The sequence below is a fragment of the Meriones unguiculatus genome, chromosome 10 (assembly GCF_030254825.1).
Source record: "Meriones unguiculatus strain TT.TT164.6M chromosome 10, Bangor_MerUng_6.1, whole genome shotgun sequence".
Taxonomy (NCBI): Eukaryota; Metazoa; Chordata; class Mammalia; order Rodentia; family Muridae; genus Meriones; species Meriones unguiculatus.
The window spans coordinates 105,400,575-105,418,418 of NC_083358.1; positions in this window are offsets into that span (position 1 = coordinate 105,400,575).

Below are 17,844 nucleotides of genomic sequence, written 5' to 3' on the forward strand. Positions count from 1 at the left end.
TTTGCTTGTTTGTTTGGCTTCAAATTTATCTTTACTCAATTAAAACAGAGGCAAGTTCCTTATTACATTGAAATCAACTGAGTTCCTTTTTTAAAAATTGATTTATTTCAAATTAAGTTTGATTAAATGGCTTTATCATTGGTGGCTAATCCAAAGTGATGGCTCCTAAAAACTTTGTTTAAAAACAAACAAAAAGGCTTATACTCTCTGAGTCACATTTTAGAATAAATGTGCTGTTAGAGGTCTTAAATGTTTATACTTTTCTCTGAAGTTCAGTGTTGCTAAGAGTATTAGCAAATGCTTGAGTTGATTTTTTTCCTTTATTTTTTTTTCTTCACAATGTGTTCATTATATATCCCGATTGAAGTCCCCTCCTTCAACTCCCCCAGCCCCACCTTCCCTGCTTCTTCCTCTCATCCCCTTCGCCTGGTCCACCAAAAGGGAGAACTCTCCACTATTGCCGTCTGCCCAGAGCTGTTCTGTTTTTCAGTTTCACTAAAGAGCATTCCTTGATTGAAGCAAAAGGCAATGGTCCTATATTGTGGGTGTCGTGTATGTACCCTACAAACAGAACTCATCTTGTTGCACTATGTATGTGTGCTACCACTGAGGTTGGGGGGCCAGTCCCATGCTATGATGTTTTTAAAATATTTAGAGATTCTTATGCGTCTTTGTGCTTTCTGTGGTCTTTATTTCCCACAGACCGAATTATATGCATATATTCAACCAGTCTAAAAATGGCGAGTGCAAAATTCCAGAAGCAAGTTGCCTACAGTATGTTGTTATAATTTTTATAATTAAAATTGTTATAGTATTTTATTAGTGTTAATCTTTTACTATGCATATATGTATGTATGCATATTTGTGTGTATGTATGCCTGTACATATACATACTATATATGTATATAGACATATGTATATGATTCCTCACTCTCCAGCTTGTCAAATGGGAGTCTCCTAATATACCACCAAAAGTAAGAAGAGAGGCAAGGAGAGAAGGATGAGTGTGCTTGTAAAGTTGTCACATCTTTTATGAAGTACTATAATGTCACCTAGAATGTTGTAGGTTCAAAATTTTACCAAAATCACTTTCAAAAACAAAACAATTCTCTCAAATCCAACCAAAAAGGAAAAGTAAAGTCAATGAGCAAGTAAAGGCTATACTAAATCTCAAAAGATGCTCAGGCCACAAGGTTGAAAAGAGGAGACATGGCTGATAAAGGAGCAGAAAAAGGAATAAAAATTAACAATAATAGCAATACAGATATGTAGTAATTAGCTTACTACACTGCAAAACAAAGATGGCTGACTAAAATGACTATACAAAACATTTCCCTGGGACATAACATTTATAAGCAACACATTTTAACCATGACAGAAAGAAATACAGCATATGATCTATACACCTAATAAAAAGGGTGTGTTAGTGAGCTTTCAACCACCATGACAAAATATCTGAGAAAATCAACTTTAGAAAGAGTAAAGGTTTATGGTATCAGACAGTATCAGAGGTGTTTGTGTTTGTGTTTTTGGTCCTATGACAACATGATATGCTACAAGAGGCTCACAGCAGTTGTGAAATGTGGAGAGCCAGAAAGGAGAAAGTCCTGAGACTCTCCTAGTGGGCACATCCTCAGTGGGCTAAGCCTCACCTCCTAAGACACTCACCAGCTTCTGGTAGCAGTGCATGCTGGGACCAAGCTTCAGTCAGTGAATGTGCCTTCAAAGAACATTCATGTGCCAAATGGTAGCAGATGTTCTGAATGTGTAAATATCATACAAAATATACTTAAAAACAATATTACTGGAGATCAAGGATTACAAAATATCAACTAACCATAGAAAAAAACAGCATGAAAAGTAGGTCTAATTACTTGTTATTTTCATCTACAATATTTGTTTAATGTAAAGAAAATGAGCAGCTATGAGACACAGAAAATAGGATATTCAAGGCCTGTTAAGTAGCACATCAGGTTAAGAGAACTTTTCAAATCTCTAATATTGATGAAAACAGCATGCAAACTCAGTTTCCCCAACTGAACATTCCTAATAGCGATCACTCTGTGGCCCCAGATCTTACTATGATTCCATCATGCAAATTTCTAGAAAAGGTAAAAACATATGCCAGAAAGTGTATCAGTTCTTTCCAGATATGAGGGCTGTTAGGAGGTGGCTGAGTTCAAAAAGGGGGACCTAATGCTCTGAGGGGCTAGAGATGTCCTGTCTCAGAATACACCTGATTATGAACATGTGTCAAAACTCATTGCAATATACATTTTATATTGTGGAATTGTATTCAGTGTTAATTGTAGCTCAGTAAGGCTGGTTTCCTTTAAATGTTAAAAACAAAACCTGCTCACACTTTAAATACTTGGAACCTATGCATAATTGCATTGGAATCGGATGCATTGGTTGTCTGACTAGGCCATAGTCAGAGAAGTTTCAAAGAGAGAAAACATAATTTCCTCAGGAACCAACCTGCAGCAAAATTTGTTTGCAAACTGGCTGCTCTTCCAGAAGACACAGGTTCAAATCTCAGCACCCACTAGACCAAGCAGGCACAGGCATAAACATGGTACAATGACAAGCATGGACAAAACACGCGTACACATTAAAAACAAACAAACAAGCAAATAATTTGCATATCACTGGTTGGCACTCTTCAGGTGTTTGGAGTCTGTTAGAATGGTGTTATTCAGTAGGGTGGGCTAATTGATGTAGAGAGAATTCCGTGTATCAAAGGATCTGAGTGCAGGCTTGAGGAAATTAAAATTCATTCTGAAGGGAACAGAGGAGATCCGAACGCTGATTTAGAATTAGAAGGACCTTAAGTATAGTCATCAAGTCATTGTCCTTCCTATTTGTCATCCCAGTCAGCTTAATTCAGGGGAGTGTATGTCTTAGCTTCAGCCATAAAAAAAAAGTCCTTCTTAAGGCCATGTGAAGACACAGCAGAAATTAGCCATCTAAACACCAAAAACCGAGGCTTCAGAAGACGCCATACCAGTTGACACCTTGATTTTTGACTCTAACCCCCTCTCCCAGAATTCTGCGAAAATAACTCAGTATTTCAAGTCTCTGGTATTTTGTTATGACTTTTTTTTTTAACCAAACTAAGTCACAAATTCAGAGATGGGGGCATCAGTTGTGAAGCTGTCTATAGCCTATCTGGGTAACCTCGTTCAAAGCATTTGTTGACATGGGGGTGCAAATAAGGAAAGGAATAAATAATAAGTAGTAAAGAAAGAAGAAAACGGAGCCCCACAGAGAAAGAAAACAGGGATGGTTAAACAGTTTCTATTTGAAAAATCCTCCAGAGAGAGGCAGTAGAAATTTGGAGGGAAATAATGTTTTTAAAAGCTACCTGGGAAAACTGACGGGAGACACAAATCAGGCGACACTGAAGCAGATGTTTCTTATTTTGTAGCTTTTATAGAACCAGATCCCAGCTGTTCTATGTTGGACAGCTGGGACTCTGAGGGAAAATCTGCAGCCTCTTGGATGCAGAAGCCAGGGGACAGAATTCGAGGAGACTATATTTGCTGAAGAATGAGGAGTAATTCCAGAAAGAGAAAATTCAGACACCCTACCCTAATTCTCTAAATTACTTCTGCTCCGACCTGACTCTCCTGTACCATGCACCTCAGCGCATCACATCTTCAAAGCAGCTCAGAGAAGTTCCAAAGGCTTGAGATGGGGTTACGTGCAGCACCATCCACCATGCAGACACCGAGGCCTCAGTTGAAGCCTCCTCAAAAAAAAAAAAAAAAAAAAAAAAAAAAAAAAAAAAAAAAAAAAAAAAGAACCTTTAACAAAGCACACAGCTGAAGTGTCTACAGCGTACTGTTCACAAGGTCCGTGGTGGAGTTCAAGTTGACTGACACACAAAGAAACAGGAAAACCAGCCAATCCCAAAATAGAAGACGTCAGCGCAGACGAGCTCCTTGATGATCCAGATGGTACGATTGATAGACTTTCAGAGCAAGTGTGCGTCAGAGGGCAAATGATACTGTCTGCATAAAGAGCAAACGATGGGACACCAAGGGAATGCGAAACAAGTAGAACTGAAAGATGGAATGCCTAAAATATAAAAGCTTCAGCGGATGGATTTAATAACAGAATAATGGTGGTGACACTCTTGGAGAAAGTGAAATAAAACCACCCATTCTAAAACACACACAAAGCCTGGGTTGGGGAAAATGCACAGTTTAGTGGAACAATGTAAAACAAAACAAAACAAACAAACAAACCAATAAAAACATCCAGCATGTATGTACTAGAATCTAGTGTGGAAATACTAGGATATGGGATGTTTTAAGGAACCTAATCACAAATTTAATAACTTTCCCAAGAGTATCAATAGCATCAGGCCTTGAGAGGAACACTGGGAGCACCCTACCTAGCAACAGCTATTAAGAGAGCCATTTATGGGACAAGATAACAGCAGCAAAAATAAAATAAAATAATAAAAATAAAAAATAAAAAATTTAAAGATCTTATTCACCATGTTTTGGCAATTTAAAAAGAAACCAATGATAAATTACTCCTTCCCTGCTAATGCCTAAACAATCACTTCCCTGCTGTTGGTCTAAATTTGCTGTGGTTAATGACGATTTTTATATTTTAGGCTTCAAAGCAACATGTTTTATTTATCCTTCATCAACATTATCTTCTGTGAAGTAGTAAAAGTATAACACTCTCAATTGTATACCCGCCCTTGACACAGACATACCTTTTTCTTTTAAGTATGCTTTCTGTACAGTTTGCCCCACAGCTCTTGTACTGCCATCTAATCCTGTATTTAAATTTAAACTATCGTTTGAAAAGGCAGTGAAGCCAGTGATTACAAATACTCAGAGCTTAGTTATTCTGTTTGACATGTGGTTACTATTTAAGTAATGGAACAGAACAAGAACTATGGATTCTAACATTTCAGTTTTAGATTGTGAAGTTTTTAGATGATATTGAAAAAAATGTTTGAAAAATGAGATGCATCTCATTTATTTTTTATAATTAAAGAAATAAAACATTCAGGACTACAGTCTTGTTATTATATAAATGGAATGTTTTACATACATTTTGATTGAGTTAAAAATTTACTAGTAATTACACATGATTTACATAAACTATTTTGTTCAACATTTTGATTAAACTAACAAAGTGAAACCAGTAGGCTGACCCAAATATACCGAACTGGACACGTTAGTCTTTCGGGTACTTGGAGGCCTTTCAATCTTTGGAAATATTTTGTTAACATCAGTAACTATTTGTTGTTTTGGATCTTGTGAAGAAAGTCTAGCTGGAACACTCACATGAACAGAAAGAGACAACTTGGTGGAGCTCAGTAAAGAGAAAACATGTAAAGCAAAAAGAGGGTGCTGAGCACATAACACCTGGGTCTTCTGAAACCGGCAATGCTCTCAGCATTGCACACGATTCTCAAGTTGTAAAGAAGACCAAGTTGACATACCTAAAGCATGAGTGCTAGAAACAGTGCAAGATTCAGATGACATTGAGATTGAAGGCAAGGAATAACATTCTAGGAGCATAAACAAGGAAGGGAAGGAAACGTTAGCAAAGGCCAACACCAATACATTTATAAAAGTTAATGGAAAGGAAAATGACAATAATAAAGCCAAGGTCTGAGGAAGGCAGAGCAGTGAATGCCATCTTAATCTATTCTGATATTTCTGCTGGTTAGGACCATTTCCAGATGGTCATTGTTACTTCAGTGAGGAGAGGATGGAGACCCTGTCAGGATCTTATTCCAATGATCAGAGACAGGGAAAAAGGGGCAAAGGAAGCAATACATGTTTGAAAACTTCAGGATTTTATAAATTGTTTCCAGAGAATGTGAGAACATGACAGTTATTCTCACAGTTGAAATAATTACTTGGCTTTGGCTGTGTGGACTTGATATTGTGTCAAAAATTGAATATTCAACTGTATGGCTGACCTTGAACCTGGCTGAAAGGAAATATTGAGGTCTGTGAGATACTGGAGTGCTATTTCCCCTGCTTTCTGACCATTATTGTTTAATTTCATGAGTATTGATTGAAAGTGATTTTGTCACAGATAATAAAGAGCATAAGAAGGTGTTTGCACTAAGTTTCAAACACAGGCAAGCCATTGTTAGTGACAAATAATACAATAATGATTTATCCAAGATAACTTTGTTAATCACAGAGACTATCCACTTTATACCTTAGGATATTTTTAAAAGTAAAATTTCTAAATCCACAGATTAACAACAAAAAGTAAACATAGAATTATTGACTTCTATGGGGTTGGGAATTTAGCTCAGTGGTAGAGCGCTTGCCTAGCAAAGACAAGGCCCTGGGTTCGGTCCTCAGCTCTGGAAAAAAAAATTATTGACTTTTTAACATAAACTTTAGCAGTAAAAATTTAAATGACTTGGTACCATCATTTTGCATATGTGGCGGTAGAATTTACACATTTTTATTATAGTGCTTAATACTGGTAAGTTTACCAAGCCTTGGTGGTACAGATGGTGTAGTTGGATAGTGATATAGGAGCAACTGGGAAAGGAGGAACACTGAGATGGCGGCTGCAGAGATGGCTTGGTGGTTAAGAACTCTTGCTGCTCCTACAGAGAAGCCAAACTGCCAGCACCCATGCCAGGCAGCTCGCAACCATCATCTCCAGGAAGTCCAATACCCTCTTCTGGCAACTGTGGGTATTGGTACATTTGTACACATGTAGATATATCCATGCGCCAGGCAAGCATACATACATGTAATTAAAAATAAAATATCCTGAAAAGACACTGAGGTGTCCACAATGTAGGGATTAAATGTTAGATATACAAAGACTGTATACATTTGCACATATATATGACTGTTGCATGTACACATTACCGTATGTAAAATTCACATGTCTATAATTTATTCTATGAGTCACTTAAGTATAAAAATTTAAAGTACAGTCACCATTCAGGGCTTGGACTCTTAAACTCCCTGTGAAGACCAATATTCAAGATAATTAATTCACTTATACAAAATGGCATATATTTGCTAGTGATCTACACAATCTTTCCATGGACTTGAACTTGTCATCTCTGGATTACTTACAATACTTAATGCAATATGAATCTATTTACATAGTTTTACATGGTACTTCACAGGGAATGCTGTGCTACAGAGGAAGACAATGCAGCCAGTCCTCATGAGACCTGATAGGCTAAGGTCAGATGGAAGAAGAGGAGGACTAGGGGAGGGGCATGGAGAGAGAAGAGGGAGAGAAGGTGGGGGTGGGAGGGAATAAAGGAGGTGGCTACAGCTGGGACACAAAGTGAATAAATTGTAATGAATTTAAAAATAAATTTAAAAAGAAAGAAAAAAAATTGCATCCTCAGTTGGCTGAATCTGTGGATTTGGGAAATATGGAACAGAAGAGCTGCTACGTGTATTACGGACATTTTTGATTACAAACTGGCATATGTGCACATTTATTTTCATGTTAGAGGAGGGACACAGTGGGGCTAGCCTTTAGAGTAAGAATTAGTAATGAGTAGGAAAACACATGTAAATCTGTTCTAGAGTTCCAAATTTCCTATCGGAAAGGCTTAAGCTGAGCTTTTCCCTCCCACTAACATGTAGCTCTGCTTGTTCCCAAGAAAGCTGTGTGAACATGATGCGTTTTCTTACCTCTCTTCATCTTTGACAATATTATGAATGAAAAATTGTATCTGACTGTAGATTTTGAAATTACTTTTGTCCTATCACACACATTATAATTTTGGTCCAGCATACACACTGCTACATTACATTCATAAAATGTTAATTTAACATTTTAAGAGCATCTTTAGTTTTTTTATTATAAAACATACATAACATAAAATTTACCTCAGAACATTTTACTATCCAAAGTCAAAACTCCACCCTGAGTGAACAACTACCTGTGCTTCTCCTCCTCTATTGCTCTGTTTAAAAGAAATAAAGCCATTTGTCTCTTTCTTTCTTTTAAAGAAATAAATAAAAATTTCTCCTGGTGTGGGCAGCAGAATCTCATAGCTAGAAATCACTCAAATGCAACAGAAGACCCAACTACTAAAACGAAGCAACAGATTCAAGGGAAGCTTCAGGGACAAAAGTAAACCTGCAAAAGCTAGTGGCTTTATTATCTACCAATAATGGAATATATGAGACAGAAGTCAAGAAAGCAATCCCCTTTCGCAATGGCTCAAAGAATAAAACACCCAGGAATACATTTCACTCAATATAGGAAGTATCTTTATAGCGAAAATTATAAAACTTTGAAAAAATAAATTGCAGAGGACACAAAAAATGGAAAAGATCTCAAGTTTGTAATCGAAAGATGAATGTTGTTAGAGTCTGCATCCTATTTTAAGTGATTTTTCACAGTTAGTGCTACCCTATCAAAACACCAGTGGCGTTTTTAGAATTAGAAGAGTTTGAGTATATGCTTGAACCACAAAACAGAAACAACGCAAAACAAACAAACAAACAAACAAACAAAAAACCAACAACAACAGTGAAACTGAGCAGTCACAGCCATTTTGTGCAAAAAGACTTTCTCAAGATGAATTCTGCTACTTGACATTAAAATATGGTACAAAGATTCAGTAATCAAAACAGTATTGGCATGGAAACAGACACATACCCCAGTGAGACAAAACAAAGAGTATGGAAGTAAATTCATATATGCACAACTAACAGGTATTCAATAGAGGTACTAAGTGCGTATTAAAGAAAGGGATCTTTGCAGTCAATGCTTTTGAGAGAATTGTATATTCACATGCTGAAGAGTGATGTTAGATCCTTATTTCTTGCTAGCCAAAGGATAAACTGGAAGGTGAGTATGAACATAAATGTAAGACATGAGGCCATGAAACCACTTGAATAAAATGTCAGAGAAGCTATATCCATGAAGCCTCATCAAAATGGCTAACTAAATCTGACCTGAACAAGGACAACTGCAATAAGCATGTTAATATGAAAGAGAAAATGCTTGCAAGGTCTCAAAAGTAGACAAAGAGCTGCAGGTAACTAAGAAATGCTGAGAGTCGGAAAGATAATCTTCCCAGGGCAGAGAACCCCAATTGATTATTTAATATCAAGGAGTCAATCCTAAAATCATATACATACAAGTAATATTATGTGTTATGAGCAAGGTGTATTTATATATTTACTACTAAATACAGATATGTCCATATCTATATCTATCTATTTATTGTCTATAACCTATCTATCTATCTATCTATCTATCTATCTATCTATCTATCTATCTATCTATCTATCATATATTTATCAGTAAAAACAATTTAATAAAACAAAGACCATGAATTGAATTTGAAGGAGAGCAAAGGAGAACTCCATGAGAGGAGTTAGATGGCAAAAGGGGAAGAAGGGAATTATGTAATCATAATTTCAAAACTAAAATAAAAGTATCACAAATGTAGGGAAAATGCTTCAGAAACTATAGTGGGTAAGGGTTAGATTTTAACAAAAATCCTGTAGCATAGGAATTCAGAGTAAAAGTAGGTGAATGAGATGAAATAAAGGTGAAAATCTGTCCAGCAACAGGAATCCTCGGGGAGTAGAGAGAAAAATGTCAGAATGGGAGGAAATACTTGTCATGTATACATTTGACAAGGAGTTGATATCTAGAATTTGTACTATACTCAAAAACACCAATGGCAACTAAACAACTTGATTAAAGAGTGAGTAACAGATCTAAACAAGATTCTCAAAGGAGCACTAAAAATAGCAAGTATGTTAAAAAGTGCTCAACACCCTGAATTATCAGGGGAATGTACATCAATCACAATGTGTATCATTTCACTCCAAAAAACATGGCCACTATCAAAAAGACTAAAGATAGCATGTGCTGGCGTGGATATGAAGAGGAGACTCCTGTATACTGTCACATGAATGTAAATCAGCACAGCTATAGTACAAAACATTGCAGAGATCCTCAAAAAGTTGCAATATTTCTACCATACAGTCCAGCAACCAACTTCCTGAGAAAATAAGCAAGTGGAATGAAATCAGGCTGTTTAAGAGACATCTGCACTCCACTTTCATTATCAACCATAGCCAAGAGATAGAAATAACCACGTTTCAATCATTAGACAAATGGATAATGAAACTGTACAGTGGAATAATATTAGGACATAAAAAGGAATGAAATACTGACATTTGTAACCATATGAGCAGAACCAGAGATCATTACGTTAGGTGAAATGAGTCAAGCACGGAATAACAAGAACTGCATGATTAAACTCATTTGGAATCTGAAAAAGCTGATCTCATAGTAGTTGAGGTAGAATTATAATTTCTCAGAGGAAGGGAATCGGAGGCAGTGGGAAGTGCTAGGTGCGTATTATATTTCAAATGAGAAGTAGCCCCTCTGGCCTCATGTTTTCTTATTATAATTGATTACAGTTTATTCACTTTGTATCTCCCCATAAGCCCCCCCTCCCCTCCAGGTCCCACCATCTCTCCCCCTTCTTCACACATGCCCCTCCCCAAGTCCACTGATAGGGGAGGTCCTCCTCTCCTTCCTTCTGATTTTAGTCTATCAGATCACATCAGGAATGGCTGCATTGTCATCTTCTGTGGCCTGGTAAGGCTGCTCTCCCCTCAGGGGGAGGTAATCAAAGAACAGGCCTATCAGATTATGTCAGAGGCATCCCCTCTTCCCATTACTATGGAACCCACTTGGACACTACACTGCTATGGACTACATCTGTGCAGGGGTTCTAGGTTATCTCCATGCTTGGTACTTGGTTGGAGTATGAGTCTCTGGGAAGACCCCTGTGTTCAAATTTTCTGGTTCTGTTGCTCTCCTTGTGGGGTTCCTGTCCTCTCCAGATCTTACTATTTCCCACTTCTTACATAAGACTCCCTGCACTCTGCCCAACAGTTGGCCATAAGTCTCAGTGTCTGCTTTGATAGTCTGCAGGGCAGAGCCTTTCAGAGGCCCTCTGTGGCAGGTTCCTAGGTTGTTTTAAGCACTCAGTCCCCCTGCTGGTAGTGATGTTTTAGGTATCTGGTCCTGGTTGGCAGAGGTAGGGCCCTGAGGACACCTTTGAGAGTTATAGCCAGGCCCTTCTTCCAGTCCCATTCTTATTGCTTCCAGGTCTGTCTGCCATGCCAGCAGCAGCAGCAGCAGCAAGAGCAGCAGCAGGAGCAGCAGCAGCAGCAGCAACAGCAGCAGCAGCAGCAGCAGCAGCAGCTACAAGCTTGGACTGCCAGGTGCAGAACCATCCAGCCATACCTTCTCTGCCATGATGGACTGAAAGACCTCCAAATTGTGAGCCAAACCAAGTTCTTCCTCCATGAAGCTCTTGTTGTCACATTTTTCTCAGTGAAAAGTTACTAATACAAGATAGGTTATAGTTGGGAGGAAGAAGGAAGGTATTACTGCACAGATGGTGACTGCTGACAGCAATTATGTAACAATTAAACCACAAGAAAGATTAATGAATGTTTTTATTGCAAAGAAACAAAGTATTTTGAGAAGATAGATGTGTTTAACCTTGTCTAGATGTCATGTTATAAATAGACAAATTGAACATGACACAGTGGTCTCTATTAATATGTGAAACTTTTATGGCTTATGCTACCAGTTAAAACTAAAAATTAAATAAGATATATTATATAAAGAAACATGCAAAAACAACAGAGTAGTAGGTTTTTTTAATCTTGTAAGCTGAAAAGATAAATCAATAGTAATTAAGAGCACAGATTCTTTTTGTTGTTGTGGTTTGTTTTTAAGATAGAGTTTCTCTGTGTCACCTTGGCTGTCCTGGAACTCACTCTGTAGACCAGGCTAGCCTCAAAGTCTCAGAGATCCACCTGCCTCTGCCTCCTTGAGTGCTGGGATTAAAGGTGTGTGCCACCATCATCTAGTCAAGAGCACAGATTCTTAATATAGAAATAAAGCAGAAAAATATAACATGTAGCCCAGCCACAGAGAAATGTACAATAAATTATGTTTATTCAAACAGTGGAAGATTTGTATAGCAATACAATTTAAAGAACCACAATTGTCAGATAGGAGAAATCTCAGAATGACAATGAAGGAATACTTCATACTATAGATAGTAAAGATAAGATCACTTTATTATTTGTGGACAAATCTTTATGGTAGCATTATAAGAACATGACAAAGACAGTGTGTCACAACAGACATTTCAATGGTAGAAGAACCCATAGGAGGTTATGAAAGTAAAGATGATAATTTATTGAAATGCATATTTGCTTTATCTAATTATGCTTCATCAACACTGTAGAGTTATACCTTATATAAATGCATATTTGTTACATCTTTGAGGCAGCTTAAGGAGACAGAAAGCAGAAAAATAGAGATACCAGATCTTTGGCTGGAGGGACTGTGATTATCGTGCACACAGGGAAAGGAGTAGTATCTCCTGCTGGGGTGGTTGAGACTGCTCAGGGCAGGGTGGGGTAGAACACGTCTGTGATCCTTTAAAAGGGTGGAAATGTTCAGAGCACATAGCTTGTGTTTTCTCCCATAGTCCTCCCTTTTGTAGTTGCCTACCCAAAGTGAGACAAGCTGTCTCAGTAGATAAGCTAGGAAGGTTGAGGAAGATTTGTTGTAATCCTGTACGAATCCCATTTTCCAGGGGAAACACTCTATCAAAATATTTCATAATAAATGATTTGTGATCTCTACACATTCTCTACATAAAATGCATAGGTGGAAGGTGATACCAGAATCCAAGGCCATCACCTGGACTGCTGTTCCTAAAGGCCAACAGTAGCTGATACCTTGAATATGGGTTAAGTGGCAAGAGACAGTTAATAGTTCTGTTTTTATGTGATACCATTGGACTTTTATTTCATTCTGAGCCTTCTCAGTTCTTTGTGTATGTTCTGAGTCTATGGCCAAATACTCTTTCACGGTGAATTTGAACTTGAATTTTATCAACTCTCCTGTGCCTTTAGAATGAGGCAAATAGCCCCCATTTGACTTGATAGGGCTAGAAACGGGGCCAAGACAGATGAAGGCAGGTTAGCTAGTGAGGGTGAGAAATTGTTCGGGACTTTCCTCCATGCTGCAGTAGCTTCTTCAGCGTGTCTCCACAGCCTCCAGAAGTCCCAGAGCTCACATTGGAAAGCATTTGGCCTTGCCTCTCTCTCTCTTTGGGGCCAGGAGGAAGGTGTGATATACTGGGTATAGTGGAGGTTAAGTATCCATTTCCTCTGACTATTTGCTTGTAAGTTGTGGCTGTCCCTGAGCAGCCTTTTGACTTAAGCCTCTGCTCTCCTGGAGACTGAGACACTGGGGTTGCTGATGATCTAGGAATTTAAAGCTACATTTGTGGGGAAGAGACTCTTTGCTGATTCAAGGAACAGCTTGTGAGAGTGGCGGCTACACGAGGGGGGCTAATGCTGTGGCATGTGAATGATAGCTTCATCAGCTTGAAACTCCCTCAGGGTCCCCCACCTATGCAGGGGTTCCTTCCTGGCCATTTCCTCACCAGATGTGGAAATTATTAAATGTATTTTGCTGGGGTGTCTTGGGGACTCTTCCTTCTCAGTTCTTTTCCTGCATTTCCCTCTCTGCCCCTTTTCTTTCCCCCCTCCCCATTTTTATTTTCTGTTTTTACATAAGCTGTGTCTAAGGATGCCTGGGTCTCTGTGACAACCAAGGTAGAGAGAAGGCACTTCAGTGTCCCCAGTGTCCTAGGTCCAGGCACTGTAGTGCTCTTCTGGTAGCTGGTTATTGTCAAGAGCAGAGATGCTTCATTCCCCCACAGTTTAGTACCTGCAGTTAGAAAAGGTACAGATCTGTATGAAAGTTCCACAGCTGTTCAGGGATGATGCTCAATGCAAAGTGCTCCATCTGCCACAGTCTTTCCCCACCAAGCTGGGTTGTATTTACTGAAACTTAAGGTGTTCTAGACAAAGAATAAGGAAGTTTAGGTCACTGAGGGGTCCAAAACTTTCAACTATAGGTTCCACAAAAGGCAAGACACAGAGGCTGTTAACATAATTACATGCATGTGACCTGTACTATATATAGTATACATATGCCACATATATGTATATATAATACGTACAGTGGGATTTGGAAACTTTATCTGTGGCTCCGAAATTCCTGTCTTCTATTTTAAAGTTGGTTTTATGGCCTAACTTGTGCAATATTTAAGATCCTACCATTAAGAGTTATCTGATCCCACCCATTAGTATTCTAAGACAGTTATACAAGCCACCAGCACCAATGTGTCTGACTAGAGTTTGCAAGCACACTGACATACACCATCCTGCTACTCAACACGAAACCTTATTTTTCTCACGGTTGTTAGAAAGAAAGAAATCACGCCTTTTACTTTTAACATTTGCCTTTTACCTTCTTAGTATTTTTTTCTAAGTCCTGGTATTGTTAGTCATTATTATCTTAGTATAATTTTGCTGATTAGGAGTGGGATGGACAATGGCTTTGGGGTGCTTAGGAAACAACCTCTACCAACTACCCAGGGCAGTTTTTTCTTCCATGTGGAGAGCACATGGAAAAGAATTATTCTGGGGAAGACATTTTGAGAGCTAAGTCTCAAGCCCCGGGACAAATAGCTATGATGCCTATTTAACATACGAAGGTGGACTTGGCTGCCAAGTTCTCCCAGCATTCCTCAGTCTGTACCTGTTACAGAGTATGGCTGGCATACTCCCTTCCTCTATTCTGAGCTCTCTAGCCTAGGAGCTGGGATGCCCACCTCCCACAGGCTCTTCCCTATATAATCCAGACATTTTGGTTTTCCACAGTTTTTTTTTTTTTTTAATGCTTTGCCCTCTTGGCTGCTGCATCTGGTTTCCCAATCTCCTTTCTCACTTCCCCCACCCCTCACATGGATCAGGGTCATGTCCACTCTGGACTCCCCCAGGTGTCTTTGCCTCTGGTTATGCTCTCCCTTTTATTTACAATAAACTTTCTCTTCCACAATACCTAGGAGCAGTCATGTCCTTCCTTTTATTTCTTACTTATTTTTTTTTTTAATTCAGTGAGTAAAATTCCAGATCTTGGGTTCTCACTTTATTCTGGGACTACTGACCACATTCTAGGGACGGGGCTCAATTCCAGAACCTTCCTTTCATCTTAAGCACAGAGATGATGCTTCTGTCTCACCCATAGATGGAAGAAATGGTTGGGCTACCACATCTGACTCCTGTCCCAGGTGTCTTTGAATCCTGATGCTCTGACCCCTGGGGTGGAATGGGTCACAGACATTATACATCCCGGAAGAATTCTTTTTGCCATTCTTTCCTCATCCCACCCAATCATGCAGGATATTTTTTTCCAGGCTGGGCCAGAGGAAGAGCCAGTCATTGTTCTCATTTTGACTAATTGGAGACAGTCTGGCCACAAACATCTCCCTTTATGCCTTTTTCCTTCTACCGGGATTAGGCAGGGCTGCAGAGAGCCTGCTGGAGGGTGGCTGGGGTGGGACCCAGTGGAGAAGAATTAAAACTGCAACGCCTTCTGTCATTAAGTCCTGTATGGAATGCTGAGTTGAACAATGGGAAAGGTCTCTGCTGTCCTTGGGAACATTCTTCTTATTGTCCCAGGCCAAGGACTTGAGTGTCAAATGAGAGATTCTTTTATGTCTGTACTTTTCCACAATTTGGGGGAATTTTATATGGCCGGTGTAGTGATTGCAATTTGCTCACAGTCTTGCAGTTGGCTGCCCTCAATTTGTTTCAGTTGGTCTTGGATTCTTTTGGCAAACTGAATGACTACAATTAGGAAAGTCTCCTGTTTCCTTGCTTTCTTGGAGAAAATCAGGGGGTAGAAAATAAGATCCTCAAGAAACAGCAAGAAAGCTCAAAAATTTCCCTCTGTATGAAACAGCAAGAAGACCTGAGCTTCTTGTCAGACGCCCCACCTTTGCTCCTGGAGCCCAGCATCACTTTAAAGTTTTTCTCCAAGTATATACCCTATGTGCAAACAGTAGTTGTCCAAAAGATTCTTTGAGCTTCTATTTTATTCCAGCCCCTGTGCTAACTGTCCATGTGCATGGTGTCATTTGGTGTCCCTCAACTACTCTCTAAGTTAACTGCTGGTATAATTCCGACTTTTTGGAAGACCGAATGGACATTTCGAAAGTTGAAGCTCTTCTGAGGTCAAGCACATATACATTGGTGCAACCATTCACACTGAGGATCTGACCCAGCCACATTCCTTTCTGCTAAAGTCAGTTTCTCTTTGTCATCTTCTCAATAACATGGCTGACTAAACTTTAACTTAAGTTTTATGATGAGAATACTGTGGTTGGTTGTTATGATAGCTATAGTGAGGTCAGAAAATAAATAATATGGGAGACTCTGTTCTTAGCTGGTAGCAAGGAGGTCTTCAAGCCATTTCGAATGGAAATTGGAGAATTTGCTGATGCCACAAAATATAAGGTCCATTGAGCAGGCCTGTAACAACTAATGTACCAGTTCCAAACATTTTAAAGAATGTTAGAACTAATGGAAAGCGGTTGTTTTTTTTTTGTTTTTTTTTTTTTTTTAATACTCAGTATATATTCATGGTAGATGGTTCTGGGTTTCATGAGCATTTCTTTCAAGAATATCGCGTACTTTGACCACATTCACCCCTCCATACCCTTCTCTTTTCCTTCCTCCTCCTTCTCCCCTCCTGACAAACCTCCTCCTTTTCCCAGTCTCCTTTTTACAGTTTTATGTATCGACATAAACTATAGGACCCACAAATGAGAATAAAATGTGATATTTGTCTTACTGAGTCAGCTTATTTTTGCAAAATGCAATCTCCAGTTGCAGCCCTTTTCCAGAAATCATTGTAGTTCTATTCCTTTCTATGCCTAAATAAAACATCATTGCGCATATATGTCCCCCATTTTGTTGTGCATTCGTCTGTTTATGGACACATTGGCTGGCTCCTTGCTGCGGCTATTGGTAACAATGCAGCATTAGCACTGGTGTGTAATGTCTCTCAGTGCGTGCTGACTTTAGTCCCCTGCATGTGTACCTTGAAGTGTTAGAGCTGGGTCATATAGTAGTTCCCCTTTTACTGTTTTGAGGAAACTCCACTATGATTTCTAGAGTGATTTGAGTAATTCATAATTTCATCAGTAGGGCGTATGTATTCCCTTTCCCTTACATCCCTTGAGCATTTAATGTTGCTCCTTTTCACAAAGTCAGCCATTCTGACTGTAGTAAAAGGGAATCTCAAAGCAGTTTGATTTGTATTTCCCTAGTGGGCAAAGGATTTTGGACATGATCTTGTGTGTTCATTAGCCATACCTACTTTTCGTTTTTTTGGAGAATTGTCTTTTCCTTTCATTAGCCCATTTATTGATTAAGTTGTTTTGAAACCAGTATTTGTATTTTCTAGAAATTATCCCTTAACCTAAGATCTGAAATTCTAAAGGGCTATAGGAAAACACTTCAGAGTCTAAGCATAGGCAAGGACTTTCTGAAAATAAGTCAAATAGGTCAAGAAATAATACCAAGAATTGACAAATGAGGTTACATGAAGTTAAAATCATGTGTACCATCAAGCAAACAATTAAGTGAAGGGACATTCTACAGACTAAAGGAAGCCATAACCAACTGTACAACTGACACAGGAATAAATGCCAAATTCTGTTAAGGAAAAGTCAAACTAATTTAATGAAGTATTTTACCAATAAACATACTTTTCGTGAAGCATCCAACTAACATTTTTCTAACATCTTCATTTTTCCTGAACAAAATATTGGAAATATTGACCTACTGAAAATTGTAATTGGCATTAGACTAGGTCTTCACTGACTGTTTATGACCTTGATGAGTTATTTAATCTTTCTGAGCTAAAGTGAATTAGCCTATG